The sequence below is a fragment of the Nannospalax galili genome, unplaced genomic scaffold (genome assembly GCF_000622305.1).
Source record: "Nannospalax galili isolate Female #2095 unplaced genomic scaffold, S.galili_v1.0 scaffold1477, whole genome shotgun sequence".
NCBI lineage: Eukaryota > Metazoa > Chordata > Mammalia > Rodentia > Spalacidae > Nannospalax > Nannospalax galili.
Window position 1 is genome coordinate 134,762 of NW_008339642.1, and position 11,276 is coordinate 146,037.

Below are 11,276 nucleotides of genomic sequence, written 5' to 3' on the forward strand. Positions count from 1 at the left end.
GAACAGAAAACCCACAGAATGGGAGAAAATCTTTACCAGCAACACATCCGACAGAGGTTTAATATCCAGAATGTATAACGAACTCAAAAAACAGAGAATTAAGTCAAGAAGTAACCCAATTATAAGATGGGTAAGGAGCTGAACAGAGAGTTCTCAAAACAATAAAGATGGCTATAGGGGAACACTCATCCACTGCTGGTAGGGCTGCAAACTGGTTCAACCCCTATGGAAAGCAGTGCGGAGAACTCTTAAAAAACTACAAATGAACATACCATTTGACCCAGTTATACCACTCCTTGGCATATACCCAAAGAACTCATTCTATTGCAGAGATGCTTGTACATCCATGTTTGTTGCTGCTCTTTTCACAATAGCTAAGAGATGGAAGCAACTTAAGTGTCCCTCAACTGACAAGTGAATAATGAAAATGTGGTTCATTTATAAGATGGAGTTTTACTCAGCAGTAAAGAAAGATGAAATCATGGTATTTTCAGGTAAATGGATGGAACTAGAAACTGTTATACTAAGTACAAAGCATTTTAAAGTGGCTGTAGAGAACATATAAAGCAGATGATCCAAAAGAATCTAGAAAAATACAAAATCATGACCCAAAGAAACTCTACAAACACAGTCTTCACAAGCATATTACAGAGCAGTTTATAAGAATCTTCTAATGCATGAAGTTCTCTTATTTAAATTTGGATTGGTATTTATATTGTTTTAAGGTTGTTTTTGCTTTCTTTTGGTTTTTTTGCCACAGACAACTGGTCAATCATCTGTTCCATGAGCCATTACATCATAAACTGGCCCAATGGATCCCAATGATAACTTGGGTTTTTATTTTGTTTTGTCTTGTTTTGTTTTAAAAAATCAAAAATTTATTGAAAATAAATCATAAGAAAATTATTTACAGTATACTCTTTATTATACATATAATTTTTCCAATTATCGAATTATCAATGATCAATTATGTATTGTTTTAGAATACCAAAAGCAAATTTGTATTCTAATAAAATGGTTATACTTGTTTATTTTTACATAAAGCATTAAATTTTGGCTGTATATTTGATAATTTGTTTGTTACTCATAGAGTTGAACACTGTAAACTCCTCAGAGACAGGTACCATAGAGAAAGAGGCCCAAATTCACAGCTAGGCAGCAGTATCCTCTCATGCTATTTCCCATTCATTACAGGTGGTCTTACAAGGCATTTAAGCAGTTGATTTATCTATGAACAAACATCCAAGAGTCCCCAGTCTTCATCAGCACCTTCTTTGCTGTGTTAGGCTGGTCAACTAGAATGGTGCTAAAATGCTATGAAACAATCAGGAAATCACAGAAAGATTTCCATCACAGCTGCTTCTGACATCAGTCAAAGCCTGAGATGCTACAAATCATACTTGAAGCAGGACAATGTCACTGCAGGAAACTACAGCAACTGAAGTCAAATGAAATGGATGTGCTCACCCACCTGGGAAAACAGGCCTCCTCAATGCCTGGCTTCTGAAGCACACAGGGTCTTAATGATCAAGATAATTCATTCTCTAGTTTTATTACTGTGACCTCAGAGGATAAAATTCATTCCTACAAAACACTACTGAAAAATTACACATGCAATATCTGTAGGTGAGCCCACGTGAATAACTGAAAGCTACATAACAAGAATCAGTGTCAGACAGGAGAAACCTCCCTTCGAGTTATGGGCCAGGGTAGGCCACGACACTTCCAAAATTACACAGGCTATTGCCACAGGCCTTGACTGCCTCCCAGAACTTGAAGGTAAGACCCTATTGCTGAAGACGGGGCATACTTTGAACGCATGACTTGGACCAATGGAGCTATAAGTGACTTGGATGCCACCTCCCTGAAAGGTAGCTCTCAGAGGTTTGGAGAGCACTATGCAAGCTGCTAAGGGAGAACATCAATCGATGGTCCAACCCCAACTTTAGGCCTAATAACTACAACAATGACTGGCAGAGCAAACTCTACTGGGACAGTAGTGGCGCTTTTATCTTGGGGTTGATCAACAGTTACTTATTGGACTTAAAACCCACTCTATGGGAGGGAATGCATGTGTGGTAAGGTAAACATAGCTAAATACACATGTCTGGAGAGGTCATGGATCTTAGAGAAAAACCCAAGGCTCTCACATCCAGAGACATGTAATTTCTTATTATGTGCTAAATAGGGATCCTTATATTTACAGACAAGTATCCCAGTCACCCAGTCATCAAAGAAGCTTCTTTTGCAATAGAGATTATTACAGAGTTCCACAACTGGTCATATGCAGAGATTGTCTGTGAATTGCCCACCCTAAGTGACACATCCAAAATGGAACCTCTACACCTAAGGCTCACGAAACAGTGAAACAAGGAGTAGAGAGAATACTAATGAATCCCTCAACTCTCATCAATGAAACTCCCTCATGCAACAGAGGGCCATGAACACAAAAGGACACAACTGGAAGAGTCTGCAGACTGTGGATCCTTGGACAGGACTCCTATATTAAACCTCACCCACCAGGGCTCAGTGACCATTGTGGAAGAGGGGGCAGAAAGATTGTAAAAGCCAGGAAAGGAAGCTTAAGACCACACGGAAATAGAGTCTTACAGACTCCTAGGACTTTCCTCGAATGAACCTACAGCAATGGTGTCAGCATGCACAGGACCCATGCAAACTCAAGCAGACAAAAACTCAGCATAGAACTGGGGAAATGGGCAGCCAGCCCCAAACTTAGCTGAAGAACTACTAGGCAGCTGATTACAGCTGAGTGAGGAAGAGCTGATTTTCTTTAAGGGAATGACTCTAAATAGGCTGACTAAACTCCAGTGGATGAACTTGCATTGAGGGATGTCTGGGGATACTACTTGACTCAATAGGCCTTAACATAAATGATAGAATGCATGAAATCCAATGTGTGAGAGGGGGCACTATGGCAGGGTGACAATGTGGAAGGGGTATAAAGATGATTAAGATGCTGTGTATGACATTTAATAAAAAATACCAAACAATTAATTCTTACTGGAATAATTGTGTAGGTTTTCACAAATGCACACAGTCATATAACCACCAAACAAGTCACAAAAGAATCCCCCTGCTCCCCAAACTCCCTCAGTTGCCCCTTTGCAGCCATACTCCCAATTCCCATTCATTTGCTTTCTGTTCTCCAATGTTTCCCCTGCAATGTGGAATTGTTAGCTCATTAGCCTATCAAGACTGACTCAGGTTCTTTCAGCATCAAGCACTGTGAGTTATCTAAGATGATGTAGGCATAAACAGTTGGTTTCTTTTGACCACTAAGTAGTAACGCATTGTATTGCATATAGCAACTTGTTTTCATTTCCTAATTCAAAGATATCTAGTTTGTTTCTACTTTCTGATGCTTATAAAAGGAACAAATATAGGGGGCTGGAGAGATGGCTCAGCAGTTAAGAACACTGACTGTTCTTGCAGAAGACCTGGGCTTGAATCCCAGCACCCACATGGCAGCTAACAACTGTCCATAATTTCAGTTCCAGGGAATCCGACAGCCTCTTCTGTCCTCCGTGGGCATTGCACAACATGGGTGTACTTACCTACATGTAGGCATAACACTCATACACATAAAATAGAAATAATAAATAAAATATTAATAAATAAATAGAAAGAAAGAAAGAAAGAAAGAAAGAAAGAAAGAAAGAAAGAAAGAAAGAAAGAAAAAATAAATGTAAACATGGAGGTTTGGAGTTAAACATATGTTTTCATTTCATTTAAGTGTATTTCCACAAGTGGCTCTTCTGGATTAGATGTCCGTGTGTTTAACCATGAGAAACCACCAAACTCTTCCAAGAGAGCTGCACCATTTTGCATTCCCACCAGCAATGTGTTCCGCATCTTCACCCACCTGGTGCTGTCCTGGGTACGTACTTCCTTCTTATTTTAGTATACTTCAACCTTTAGTGTGAAGTTTGAGGAGATGGCTTAGTGTGTAATGTGCTTGCTGCACAAACATGACGACCTGCATCCAGATCCTAAGCATCCATGCAAAAGCCAAGTGTAGTAGCGTGGGTCTGTAACCACATTCCCAGGAGGCAGAGACAGGTGGACCTCAGAGGCTTGCTGGCTGGCTAGACAGTCTAGCCAGAACAGTGAGCTCCAGGTATTTCAGTTTCATTGAGGGCCCACTAAGAGAAAGCTATTTCTTCATTGCCAAAAAATGAAACCTACCTCTGGGTAGAGATCTAACATTCCAGCTGGGTCTGTCAATCACCTGGCCAAGGGACTACTCCTCAGAAAGGCAGATTCAGCCAATGCCATGCTAGAAGAGAGGAGTAATTATCTCTTAAATGAGATAATATAGTTTTCCTTCCTAGAAACTGTGCCTCTGCACAGTTGCTATGAAGCTGCCATGAGGCTGTTAGGTCTGCTTGTCTTCCTGGGTCTCAGAAAGGCCTAACTCTCCCATTTTCTTCTTTTTCTCTCAGATACTGGCCAGAGCCTGCATAATGCTCTTGCTAGCACTCTTACCTTCTCTGAAGCACCCTCCCTCTCCTCACTTCTTGCCATGTGGCTGCTTATCTGCCACACGGCTGACCTCCACTGCTGAACATGCCAGCTTAACTCATATGGCATGGTTTTCTCTTTTCTTCTCCACCTCCGTCCTCTGGGATGCAGCCAAGACTTACAGCTTGCCTGCCTGATGGTTTTTTAAATTCTAATAAAATTATTCTCAAGTTTCCTTCTGAGCCCATTCTTAGATACTAATGAAACTAAGAACCCAGAGAGGGAACCTCAATTTCCCTGGCAACATGTAGCACCACAGGTCAGGTTCCCCCAAATTTCTAGTAATGCAGGTACAGTGAGAGACCCTGTCTCAAAAGAAGAATCTGGAAACTGATGAAGGAAGACAGACTGCTAGCCTTCACACAAATACGCATGGGTTAACACAAGCATATGCACATACACATATAGATAATCCACACACATACATATACAAATACAAAAAGATATGTGATAGGTCAGTGCAGAATAAAATCTGTGAGTAGATCTTTGAGATCTATTGGATTTCAGAGTACAACACCTTTAAATCACCAAGATATTATCTCACTTTTGGTGTCTGAACAACAGCCCTGAGTGAATTCACACAGCTACAATAGAGACAGGATCTGATACTAGAGGAAATGTTCTTTCCACAAGTTTACATATATGTACTCATATTTAACAAGAATAAAATACTTAAATAATATCTAATAATACCCATAAAGGCCTTCTATTAAATACTATGAAGTAATTCTAATACCTTCAAACTCACTAGCTTAATAAATCGGGAATTCAAGTATACAAGATACATTTATAATATAAGGCAGTGTGCTATAGTTTAAACTTTAACATAAAGGATTATCTGATATTTTATAAAACTGAGATTCAAAATTATACCAGTCACATTATATTTACCAAAAAGTAATGATCTGATTACAATATTAGCTGTTTCATGAGCAATTTTCAGCAATTCCTTGACTCTTGTTCTGACATAGTTTATGCTTTCAGAAAACCATGGGCTGGAGAAGAGGCTCAGTGGTTAAGAGCAATTATTGTTCTTGCAGAAAACTTGAATTTGGCTCCCACCACCCACATGGTGGCTCACAACTGCCTATAACTCCAGTTCTAGGGGATCTGATACCCTGTTCTGGCCTCTGAAGGCAGCAGGCACAAACATGGTACACACACATACCTGTAGGCACTGACACACATATAACAAATCTTTTTTTAAAAAAGAAAGAAAACCAAATACATGGCTTGGGATTTTTACCATTTCTCATTCATTACCGACCACCCTATGGTAATAGTCATATGTTCTCTGCAACTAAATTTATTTTGTACTTTTCTTATCTATTCCTATAGATGGAACAGGAAATTAAATGTCTTTCGATGAAAAATCACTATTTCACTCATCCAACAAATATTTATTGTGTTTCTAGGAAGCTAAAGGGAGAGTTGGAAGCTACTGTAAGCAGGACCTGGTCTGGAGAGATGGCTCATTGGTTAAGAATACTGGTCGTTCTTGCAGAAGACCCGGGTTCGAATCCCAGCACCCACATGGCAACTAACAACTGTCTGTAACTCCAGTTCCAGGGGATCCGATGGCTTCTTCTGTCCTCTGCAGGCATTGGATGACATGGGTGCACTTACCTACATGCAGGCAACATATGCATACGCATAAAATAAAAATAAATAATAAAAAAATTCCTTAATAAGTCAATATTTGTGAAAAGGGAAAAATGCCAGACATTGCATTATGAAACAGTTTTTAGACATACTCATACACATACATTAAAAATAATAAATAAAATATTTTTTAAAAAAGCAGGGCCTTTAGGAATGGTGTTGCTGACACAGTGACATACTAGCAAAGACCTGAGAAGGGCAGGAATGAGTTTCATGAAAATCTGGAGGAAAAGGCTCCAGAAGACAATTCAGCAGGTTCAAAGGCCCTGAGGAGTGTGTGTTTTGAAAGCTTGAAAAAATCACCAAAGAGGTTAAAGCTGGATCATGGGCAGACATCGACTGGATTTGACTAACAGTTAAACAAGAAGCTATGCATGGTTTCCACAGCACAGCTGTATGATTTGACCAAAGTTTTAAAGTAATACTTTGCTATTTGAGAACCTAATGTTACAGGGTAATCAGCCACCTGCTATAAGAGCCCAGATGACTGAAGACGGTGGGTTGGTCAATGTTGCTCATGGCTGACAATCTGAAAAGCTGTCAGTGGCAGTAGGCTGTCTGCACACAGACAGAGAACTGATTCCTAGACTACGCTTGGAGTGTAAGAAAAAGGAATGATTTCATAGCTGAAAAGTAGCTTAAGCAGGTTAAAGAAGCAAGTTGCTTGGTCTAAAAAGCAATAAATGATTTACAAGGATCTTTAAAAAGCTGGAACAAGAAGACTGGCTTGATAAGCTGGCATCCGATTTTTGAAGCGTCAAGGTGGAGGCTAAGAAGCCAGACTGCCATTTCAACAACTAACTTTTGGACCATGTGCTGCTTCAGGGAGGAAGAGTCACTGAGGATTCTGAAAAAAAAAAATCAAAATCGCAATGCCATTTCCCTCTTCTGCCCTTAATGGCTTGAGTGATATACTCTCTGCGGGCTGCTGTAGGCTGAGCTTGGCAGGGATCATCCAGATGAGTGGGTTAACAATAGATGAACAGGCTGATTGAAATGTAAATAGATGAGGATTAATGCTGCCAAGAACATGAACCATCAAGCAGAAAGAGATAAGATGCAAAATAAGTAAATTACAATTTCAAAAGTTTCATACACTGTATAAATTATCCAAAGTAACAAAATTATGGGAGTTCAGAATACATTTTTTTATATAGTTCAGAATACAGATTTCATTTTTGTTCTCTCAGAAAGTTAAGGATTCCATCAAGATTAAAACCATTTGTCATGCAGCTGGAGAGAGGGCTCAGCAGTTAAGAGTGTTTGCTGTTCTTCCAGAGATTCGAATTCAGCACTCATCAAACATCTCACAACTACCTGTAACTCCAGTTCCAGAGACAGAAGAGGAGAGAGGAGGGAGAGAGGGAGAGAGAGGGAGGGAGGGGGAGAGAGAGAGAGAGAGAGAGAGAGAGAGAGAGAGAGAGAGAGAGAGAGAGAAAGAATGAAAATATTTTTTTCATCTTTAAAAAAACCATATTTGTATGAAGATAACCTAGTGTTTCAAGATAGCCAATAAATCCGGGTATGGTGGTGCACGCCTTTAATCCCAGCACTTGAGAGGCAGAGGCAAGTGAATCTCCATGAGTTCAAGGCCAGCCTGGTCTACATAGTGAGTTCCAGGACAGCTGGGGCTACAGGGAGACCCTGTCTCAAAAAGACAGAAAAAAAAAAAAAAGAGCAAATAATGATTATAAAGAAATTCAGACCATTTTGAAGGACCAGAAACACTGGAATTATTGACGGCACTGGACAACTTCTCTTTAGACTTCTGTGTCCGACACCTGAGAAACAAGGCTGAGAGAAACAGTGGTGTTCTGCTAACGTGACTCTAAAGATTTCAGTGAGATGGGACAGTAAACAAACCAAACTGGAATCAAGTACCCCAAATACTGTCCTTTAGGTCCTTTAGGCTTATTCTCAAAGCTATTTTACAGTGTTTCTACCCCTTACAGTGTTTAGTAAGTGCTCAGTGAGTGCATGAATGAATGAATGAATGAATGAATGAATGAACCTCTCCACTATTGATGGGCTGGAGCACACCAAGAAGATAAGCACAGCTACATTTTCACATTCTGCTTTTCACAAGACAGGCCCAATTTATAATTCCCTATTTATAATTCTGGGAGCTGGTCAAAGTGAAACCTATAGCACTAAGAGGAAAAAAAAAAAAAAAAGAAAAAGAAAAATTAGAGGCTATTTTGGGGTATGCTAAGAAAATAAAAGGACTTTAACATTAAACAGCACTTATTAATAGATTGCAATAGTTCTACATCTTGCTGCCCCATACCCTGCCTTGCAAAAGCACAGACAGACTATGCCTAAAATCTCCCAGAAAACCACAGGACACATGATGGCTCCCTCAGCTTAGGGATCACCAAAGACCCAGTGAGGTTCAAAATAGCCCTCAATCACTTTCAAAGATGGTCTTCAAGAAAGAGAAAACATGAACTCAAAATTCAAGAACAATGATTTGCTGGTGCAATAATTCACAGCCTGGGCTTCTATTCTGATTTATCGACATGCTGCCTCTGTTGCTTGTGATTAGAGTGCAATGTTAATCATTTTCATCTGCAGAACTGAGATAATTGGAAGACAAATAAGCAACCAAAAATATCCCATTAATACGACCACTCAGCCACATCACGGTCTCCATTCCAAGTTGAAAACCATAACTCTGTTTAATAGCACAAAGCCCTCGGTTATTTGCATCTTACATGTAATCATTCAGGAGACTGAAGCAGCTGGCTAAATCATCTTGACCTTATTTAATTTACTGTTCTCCTACCACATTAGTTCTGCTGCAGAAATAGGACTGTCGTTTCCTTCCAATGACTCCTTGACAACTTACAACCAGGAAGAATCGACTTACTGTTTTGAGTCCCCATACTTCACAGGGAGCCAGTAATTGTAATACCATTTAATTAATGCAGATATACCTTTCTCTCTTTCATTTTTATAGCAAGATAAATGTTGACCAAGGGTGGACTCTGATTTTCCTTTTGTTTCAATGTTCTTTGAATGTGTTTGTTTTAAAAGAGGGAGATGTATTTTAGAAACAGACACTCCTTAGATAAAGCGATGCTTTTAAGGCAGCTGCTGCCTTAGAACTACTTAGAACTTAACTATGTTAAGAGAAAGTTGACTAGAAACAATGTAAAATTTATCTTAGTTAGGACCTTGCAGCTACACCTGTAGAGACCTACCACATTTACCAAGGGACTTCAGTAATTAAGTTATTCAAGCAGTGTCCTATTATGAAGGACAAGGGATCTCAAACAAGACAGTGTCCCTAAACTAGTACAAGGTTTTGGCTGATTTCTTCTCATGTCAGGGGACTGCAATGATTTAACCTCTACAGCAAATTCCTAGAGGTTCCAGGACCTCTAGATTAGTACTAATTGACCAACAAAAGTGTAATATGAACTACATGTATAACTTTTAAAGTTTTAGTTACCACATTAGAAAAAAAAAGTAAAAACCCACTTTAATTTGTTAGCCCAATATATTCAGAATATTAGCTCAACATGTACTACATATGAAAAATGTTAATAAGGTATTATTTTAAGCTCTTTTTTTTCACACTAAGTCTGAAATGTGGTGTGTAATTTAACCTGGAGTAACATCTCAACTTAGACTGGCCACATGTTGAATGTTATATATAGCCACATGCAACTGGTGGCTGTAACATGGGATAGCACATATCTAAGGTAGTCCTAGAGAGAATCTTTGGAACTGATGAACAAGATGCCAAGGAGGTATGGGTGGCATAGCAAAGTCTTCTGCTACAAAGTATCCTGGTTAGGTTTATTGTCAACTTAATATAACAAAGTCACCTGGGAAGAGGAACTTCCTTGATCATATTGGCCTGTGACCATAACTGGAGGGGATTCTCTTGACTGATAACTGATATAGGAGGATCCAGAGACCACTGTGGGTGGTACCATTCCTGAGCAGGTAGTCCTGGGTTATATAAGAAAGCTAGCTAAAAATAAACTCCAAAGAGCAAGCCAGTAAGCTGCCTTCCCCTGTGGCTTCTTTTCTTCTTCAGTTCCTGCTTGAGTCCCTGCCTTGATTTATCCTCAATGATAGACTGCAACCCGTAAGATGAAATGAACCCTCTCCTCCCCCAAGTTGCTTAGAATCACAGTGCTATATCACGGACAACAGGAAGCAAACGAGAACAGAAAGTGATACCAGAAGTGGGTGTTGCCATAATAGACTTGACCATGTTGTTCTTTGGGAGGACTGTAAACGCACTCAGACCTCTGAGCTAGAAATGTCATTGAATGCTCAGTTCAGTGGGACCTTCGAAGACAGTAATGCTGAGAGAAATGTTGAGGCCTGGTTTGTGAAGCTTCAGAGGGAAGCAAAGACTCTATCAGGGCCATTTCTGTAATATTTTGGATTAAGAATCTGTGAGGCTGAAAAATCAGTTGTGATTGTCAAGAAGGTCAGCAACACTGAGATGAGAACCGTGTTTTACTGAAATGAAGGAAGCTGCTCAGCCAGGGCTGAAGAAATAGCTCTCATTAAAAAGATAAGCAGAGTCAGGCATGCTGGTATACACCTTTAATCCCAGCACTCAGGTGGCAAAGTAGAGGTCAGGGCAGTCTGGTCTACAAAGAGTTTCAGGCCTGCTGGGGTGATAGCGAGACTCTGTCTCAAAAAAACAAAACCAAACAACAACAACAAAAAGATAAGGGGCTGGAGCAGTGCTTCAGCGGTAAAGAACACTGCCTGTTCTTGCAGAGGATCTGGGTTCAGTTCGTAGCATCCACATGGTGGCTAACAACTGCCCATTACTCCAGTTCCAGGGGATCCAACACCCCCTTCTGATTTCCGTGGGCACTGTACAACACAGGTGCACTTACACACATGCAGACGATACACTCAAACACAAAAAATAAAAATAATAAATAAAATATTACAATCAACACCGGAAGAAGCCCTAATCACCACATGAACACATGGAGATTAAACAACACACTCCTAAATGATGAACGGGTCAAAAGAGAAATTAAGAAAGAAATAAAAGTATTCCTGGAATTAAATGAAAAGGACAATACAACACA

The 11,276-nt window shown here is 39.8% G+C and overlaps 1 long non-coding RNA gene across 2 annotated transcripts in view; it reads right to left on the reverse strand.

Annotated features, from left to right (window-relative positions):
- LOC108490928 overlaps window positions 1-11,276 on the reverse strand; it is a 259,918-nt gene that overhangs the window by 106,828 nt on the left and 141,814 nt on the right. Inside the window, exon 1 of one of the 2 annotated variants that reach the window (XR_001872467.2) lies at window positions 4,207-4,297. The exons of the other annotated variant lie outside the window; for it this stretch is intronic. This is a non-coding gene — a long non-coding RNA (uncharacterized LOC108490928). Of the gene's footprint in view, window positions 1-4,206; window positions 4,298-11,276 lie in introns of those variants that run through there. 2 annotated transcript variants of the gene reach the window in all.